The sequence below is a fragment of the Xyrauchen texanus genome, chromosome 5, assembly GCF_025860055.1.
Source record: "Xyrauchen texanus isolate HMW12.3.18 chromosome 5, RBS_HiC_50CHRs, whole genome shotgun sequence".
NCBI lineage: Eukaryota > Metazoa > Chordata > Actinopteri > Cypriniformes > Catostomidae > Xyrauchen > Xyrauchen texanus.
In genome coordinates this window covers 39,383,924-39,391,110 of record NC_068280.1, presented here as the reverse complement: position 1 = coordinate 39,391,110, position 7,187 = coordinate 39,383,924, and the positions used below count along the sequence as shown (strand labels likewise).

The following is a 7,187-nucleotide window of genomic DNA, read 5'->3' as shown; positions in this document are numbered from 1 at the left end:
ATATATATGTATATATATATTTTATATATATATATATATATATATATTTATAGCATGCAGTTTATCAAGAATAATGATTGATCAAACCAGACAAATTTCCATTTGGCGTTTTAATTCCACATTTCAAAGTACAGTAACTGTCATTGAAACAAGATGTCAGACCACTGAAATATAAATAACAGAAAAATACAAACATTATATATATACACACACACACACACACACACTAAAGAACATTCAGGTTTCCAAATCAATTTTGGTAATACATTTTTTTTTTTTTTTTTAAAAACACTATTGTAACACTTACAATAATTGTTAATAATATAAAGAGGTCAGCTCTGGGATGAAAAGAATTACCAGTAAACATAAGCAATGAGGATATTTGGTACCAAATAAAGTGCAGGATACCAAATAAATTGAGGTATAACGTCATATTTACAAGTCATTTCTAACAATAGGTTAAGTGGTAATAATTTAAAGTAAAGCTCTGGAGTAGAATATACCATTATAACTGCAATGCTGACCTGTGGCACAAGGATATACATGCTATATTTAACAATAGAATAGTTAAGCACTGTAACAATGAAATAAGCAGCACATTGTATATGAAATAATTGAGATCTTTGGTATCAAGGAATGTGCAGGATAACAGGTATAATATACATTTTGACATTCAACTTACACATGACAACACGTGGGAATAAATATAATTAACAGCAGAAAATCTGGCTGTAGAGAACACAGCCAATCAGAATGTCTGGAGAGGTTGGGGACTGTGTGGCGTAGTGGGCTAAGAATCACCGGTTTTCCCCGACCTCCAGAATGAGGCAGTGCAAATTGACATATCTTCAGTGATTCCTCATGCGCCTGTATAAAAGGACAAACCATCCCATATTCATCCAAGGAGCTGCCCTAAAAGCAGGGTCACGAGAGAAAAGAAAAAAAAAAAAAAAAAGCAATTTCAACAGTGAACAGTGTGGATTGGGTGAGTGTAGTCTGACACTTTTAGCAGGCTTTTTTAGGGGTCTTGATGTTACTGACTGCAGGATAAAGAAAGGGTTCCAGTTGTCAGTGATGCTGGGGTGTCAGTAGTCAGCCTAGGTTTAAGGGGTCGGCTGTGGGTCCCTCTCAGCTGTGCGGCGCCTTTTTCCACCTTCATGTTCAGATGCTCCTTTCAGGTAACGCGTAACGTTAACCTGGATCGCCTCATCAGTGGCATGCTGGGTTGCCGGGTTCTTCCGGATGGCTCCTGTAGAAAATAACGATCTGTCATTCCATTTGAATGGCATAAGGTCATACACATCTACTTAAATATAAAAAAAATATCCAACTTACTTTGAACAATGGTCTTCAGGAACATGTCTCTAAAACATGCTTTATCCCCCTACACCAGTCCAGGTTGTATTGATGGAAAGGTGATTAGAGAAGACACTCTGAAGCATTCGCCACACGGTTGTCCTTAGGTCCCTCCCACATTTGATTGCCAAAAACCGAAGCTAAAAATACAAAAAAAACATGTTACAAATTACATTTCTCTGAAGCTTCTCATAAATTTAAAATGTGACAGGCTGTGGATTCAGACTGTAGAATATGCAGTGTACGATCTTAATTTTACTTTTTAGATTACCCTATGGCGTTATAAACAAAATCGGCACACTTACAAATCGTTGTTGGAGCTCTTTATCCTGCCTCAAACTGTTGTCAAGCAACACCAAATCTTCCTGGGTGTCTAGGGGGGAGTAACAGATCCCCTGGCAGGGATAACTCTCCAACAGACACATTGGCACTGAAATGTTGCAGCATAGCATTTTGTTGTCCATGCTACGCACAACATCGCCAAACTCCAAGACGTCGCAGCATTAGGGTTTGATCTGCACCTACAGGGGTTCCCAGAATAAAAGAATAAAGTAGTCAGTCCTGGTCCTTCAACTACTAAACTATGACATTTATATCTAGGTCTACTACATGTACAGGTGGCCCCAGTGGGAATTAAACCAACAACCACAGGTGTTGTTTGCAAGTTGTACCCGATTGCCCAGTGCGAGCAAATGTCTTCAACATTGTCCCAACTTGCTTCACCTGCTCTTGAAGTGAGCCGCTGTCACCTGGGAAGTAACAACATATTGATTAGCAATACACTAAATATAATAGTAATATAATATAACCACAATTATCATACCAGTAACTTTCCCTGTAATTTCTATCCACAGTATGTTATGCATGGCATACAAGTTCATAATGAAGAACCCTTATGATAACATCAATTTCATTTTTTTTCTTTGAAGCAGAATATTTGTTTGTAAAAGGGGAGGAAAAAGAAAATACCGTAATTTCCGGACTATAAGCCGCAACTTTTTTCCCACGCTTTGAACCTCGCGGCTTATACAATGACGCAGCTAATATATGGATTTTTCCGCTTTCAAATTTTATTAAAAAAAAAAAAACATTCTGTGACGTGCTCAGTTTTTTGGCGGCGTGAAGCTTTCATTAGACCAATGAAATTGCCGAACGGGTTAAGGTCAAACAATTTTTTTGTTTAGCCTACTGTTTAGATTAAATCGAGCGTGCTCAAACTTCCCATCATTCTGATTACGGTAGTAATTTTGTCAACCTCACCATGGCAAAGACATGGAGAAACGCATATGATGCAGCTTTCAAGTTGAAGGCGATTGATCTGGCTGTTGGAAAAGGAAATAGAGCTGCTGCACGGGAGCTTGGTCTTAATGTATCGATGATAAGACGTTGGAAACAGCAGCGTGAGGAATTGACTCAGTGCAAAAAGACAACTAAATCTGAGGCTATACTCCGACACCGAAGGAGATGACTTCAGTGGTTTCAGTGCACAGGACGAGGAAGATAGTGACCAATGACTTTCTTGGTAGGCTACTGTTTACTGCAAATGTTTTATTACAAGCCGTGTTTGGCAGCGGGGGCGTGGTCAAGCACCCGTCCGGGAGAGAAAAGCTGTAAGGGCGCTTACACCTGCGCTAAATTATGTCAAACACCGGTGTCTAATTTCAAGTGCCCTGCTTCACATGTCCTTCTTGGGAAAACTGTCACACGGGCACCAGTGTGACAGTTTTCAGCAGGGCACTTGACGTTCCAGGTAAGGCTTTTAATGGCCACAGCAATGTTTACAATCAATTTTATAAAGTTTCTCAATTCTTCTATGCGCCAACACTAGACTGACGTGTGTCACTCTCTCAGCTCTGTGGCTGCTGCCTTTTTATGCCGCTCTCCCCATGCTTACTGAAATTAGACACCGGCGTTAGACATAATTTAGCTCAGGTGTAAGCGCCCTTACCGCTTTTCTCTCCCGGACGGGCGCTTGACCACGCCCCCGCTGCCACACCGTGTTTCGTTAAAGCCTGTGTAAAGTTCATTTGTTTCAATGTACCGGTAGGCACCTGCGGCTTATAGACAGGTGCGGCTTATTTATGTTCAAAATTATATTTTTTGTAAAAATCAGTGGGTGCGGTTTATATTCAGGTGCGCTCAATAGTCCGGAAATTACGGTAATGAAATATTGGTATACAGATTTTGGTTGATATATCATACTGTACAGTGAAATTTGCTATTGTTGTATCCCTACTCACCTGATGGACGGACAGATCAGGCAAATCTCCAGTCAGGCCTTTGTAGAGTGTGTGCTCCTGCATATCCACAGGTATTTTAATTCAAACATGCAACATATTGTAATAAATCTACAATATTCAGCCTTTACCTTACACCCTCGGTTGTTGCTCTACACTTTTATTATATTAAATACTTATTTATATAGCTTGCTCACTGTATAATCATGATAGCCTAATACTTATAACACAAGATTGCATCTTAAACGAATGACTGAGTTGAAAACTTGAATAAGAACACATTTTACACAGAGGGGACCAGTTAGGGAAACTTACCTGCCTACAATAACTGTTTTCATTTGATTTGAGTTACATTAAACATGAGTAACCTTAGCCGAGTCCCCAGGAACACCGGGCCATTAAAGTAACAAGCCTGTAACTGCGGTCTTATCAATTCTAGCTTCACCATACACTCAAACTGTGAGGTTTATCTGTTTTCCTCATGGACCTGTAGAACAATGCCCTGACAGTGACTTCACCTGTGCCCTGATCTTTATTAGAAACTGAGAGGAGAGCAAGTTAATATAATTTATATTACAATTATCACAAAACTTAACAAACAGTCTGCTTTAAAACTAAGAAAAAACAAGCTTCTATACTAACCTTACATAAAAAATGAACATGTGGCGAACTAGCTTAGCCGCTATCTGCCGGCACACCACATTAGATTAAAATACTTACCCTTGTAGTTGTGCAGATAACTCGATATGTAGAGTTTAAAGCCCTTGTCCCTCTTGCTTGTCGGAGCAGGGGACCAGGCATCAACAATGCGATGAACATCGCTGACGCGTATTTTCGGAAGATTCTGGAGACATCGAGTAAAAACAGACATTTTGGGTGATGCGCAAGTAAACCGGAAACAGATATGGCGACAACGGAACTTCACAGTTCAGTCTTTGTAATGTGTTTTAGCAATACATTTTTAACATTTATAATGCGTTTAGATTTTTTTTTTATTGCCTTTACAGGGACTTTAACATTTTCTTAAACATTTGTACAGGTCATAATTGCAAAACCTGTAAAAGGTAAAATAACAAAAAAAATCGAGGTTGGAAAAAATGTAGACATAAACGAAATTTCTGCGCAACTGTGAAACCAGAGGATAATTTCGCTCTTTCATTGAGTTTATCCTTCACGTCAAAACAGGGATTTTCATGTTTATGACAGATATCACCATGGTTGCAAATTAATAAAAAAAATTTAAGTATACCCGAGATTTTGGCCATGTTGCAGATGTCTTTCACTGTTCACTGATAGTCAGGCATTCGTGAAAAGTCTAACTTCATCAATTTATTCTGCTAAATTGTTCATACCATGAATTAAATATCTATTTTAAAACCTAATCAGAATCATAAAGATATTTATTGCCAAGTAAGTTTTACAAAAGGAATTCTTTTTGGTTTATTGGTGCATGTCTCAAATGCGCAGCAATCAAAGAAATGTAAACAATTTTGAAGTGCATAAAATAATTCAATATATTTTACATATATTACTGTATAATCGCTTCAGAGTTTCAAAGTAATTTAAATGTAATTTCCTAAACCTTACCTTATCATGGAATCAAGAGTCAAGACTCTGTTATAAACACTAATGGCTTTGGAGCAAAAAATAATAATAGCCAACATGTCTGGTCGATTTTGAGAGTAGAAATCCTTGTATTTCAAAGCGACTTGCCGCCAGCCGCCCGCGGTCGATCAGCCCGCGACAACCGCCAGAGAAAATGAAGCGGGCGGCCCGCCAGCGTTTCGCGGGCGGCATATCGCAAGAAATGGGAGTGACGAATTCGGCGGCAAACGTTTCATCCCCGCCAGTGGGACGCACCCATAGCCGACAGCTTAGGGACGGCGGCAAAAAGAAGCCGTGCGGATATTTTTTGCTATCTGGGTATGTGCCAGGTTTTAATAAAAATAAATATATGTCGACACTTGTGATGTGTTATCGATAATTTGCATTTCCATTAGCTATATCAGTCTACATATTGATGTGCTAAACAAAAAAACCAAAAAATAATAAACCTACATAGTAATTGTCGCTTTTGTGAAGACAAAGGACTGGCATTAAACAAGAAAATTGAACCTGCCTTTGCCGTGGATGGTTTTCACAAATGGAAACATGCATTATTATCATTCAGGGAGCACACGTGTCTTAGTTGTATTTTTTTTAAAATGCTTGGGTCCCCCTTTGTATTGATACATTCCGTGATCCATGAAAGGAACACAAAACATTGGAGACTTGCATCACCCACATAAGCACCACAAAATTAACTACGAGGCCAGACCTCCAACAGTCTCCTAACGTTTAAACATATCTTGATTCTCACAGTCTACTCTATTTACATCAGTTACATCAGTTCATAGCCTAATGAGCTTTGCTGACACTTTCTAACCCCCTGATGATTAAAGAATCACCTCTAATGAGAAAAATCACAAACCAAAACACTTATGAAATGGGTTAAGCTTCAGATTGGACATCTACCAATTTCTTACCAGATCATGCATCAACTCCAAATATGACCAGCAGTAACCTAGTTTCCATCCACTTTTCATGCTGTTTTGCTATAGACAAAGTGAACATTTTAGCAGTTGACTGATTTGAAGTAGCAACATAGAGTTTATGTGCTTGAGTTAAATGGAAAAATATTTTAAACTACTGTATATCAATAAACTTTTTGATGAGCTACACGTTTTGGAAGTGTACGTTTTATGGAAACATAATTAGTGTGAGGTACCAGAGGGACTAGGGCATTAAATATGTATGAGTTAAAACCAACATACTCTCACTGCAAAATAGTTAGGATTCATACGACTTTTCTAAATTTGGCTCATTTGTATGACATAGTGCGACTACACTCGTTTGAATTCCTACGACTTTCATTGTAGCCAATGAAAGATGTCCAATGGACATCGTTTCCATCTAACACGCAACAATTACTTGCTTCTGTCACACACAACAGCTTCCTATCATGTTTACACACTCTACTGATTGGTTAAGTTTAGAGATGTTAGGGCATAATATTATAATAATATAATAATATGTCCTTAACGCCTTGTGCGTGGAACTTGCACTTACTTCCACGTTGGACATCCAAGAATTTGCACGTGATGAAGTCATACGCGTTTATGCAAACATTGTGTGAGATAGTCAACTCATAAATGATGTACGACTTTTTATGAGATCAGGTTGATTAGCACATATTTCTAAACTAGATCTCATTTGCCTAGCTCCAGTGCAACTCTTTGGACATTTTTTGTCTGCTTCACTCCTACAAAAGTTTGGAATGAGTAGATGCTGAAAATAAGGTTGAGAAACTCTGGCTGCATTCAGTGCCAGCACACTATGAGGCCATGTAATGAGCTGCTGTTTCCAGAGTGCCATCACAACAAGAGGTAAATGGCATAATTTGGATTGGAAGAAATGCAAATTTAAGGCCATTCTGAACTAAATGGGCATACACAAAGCAGATGTAAAAAGGGAAAGGGTGTTGGTAGTAAGGACTAACAACTGTTCACACTGGATTTGACAGGAGAATGTATAATAAAAACATAAAGCAAAGAT

At 38.5% G+C, this 7,187-nt stretch overlaps 1 long non-coding RNA gene across 1 annotated transcript; it reads right to left on the bottom strand.

Moving 5' to 3' along the window:
* Positions 1–582: 582 nt before the first annotated feature.
* Positions 583–4,489, bottom strand: LOC127644059 (uncharacterized). The gene is made up of 4 exons (XR_007970618.1): positions 4,314–4,489; positions 1,662–2,105; positions 1,336–1,496; positions 583–1,249 (listed from the first exon to the last, which is right to left on the bottom strand). It is a non-coding gene; the product is annotated as an uncharacterized LOC127644059 (long non-coding RNA).
* Positions 4,490–7,187: the final 2,698 nt, after the last annotated feature.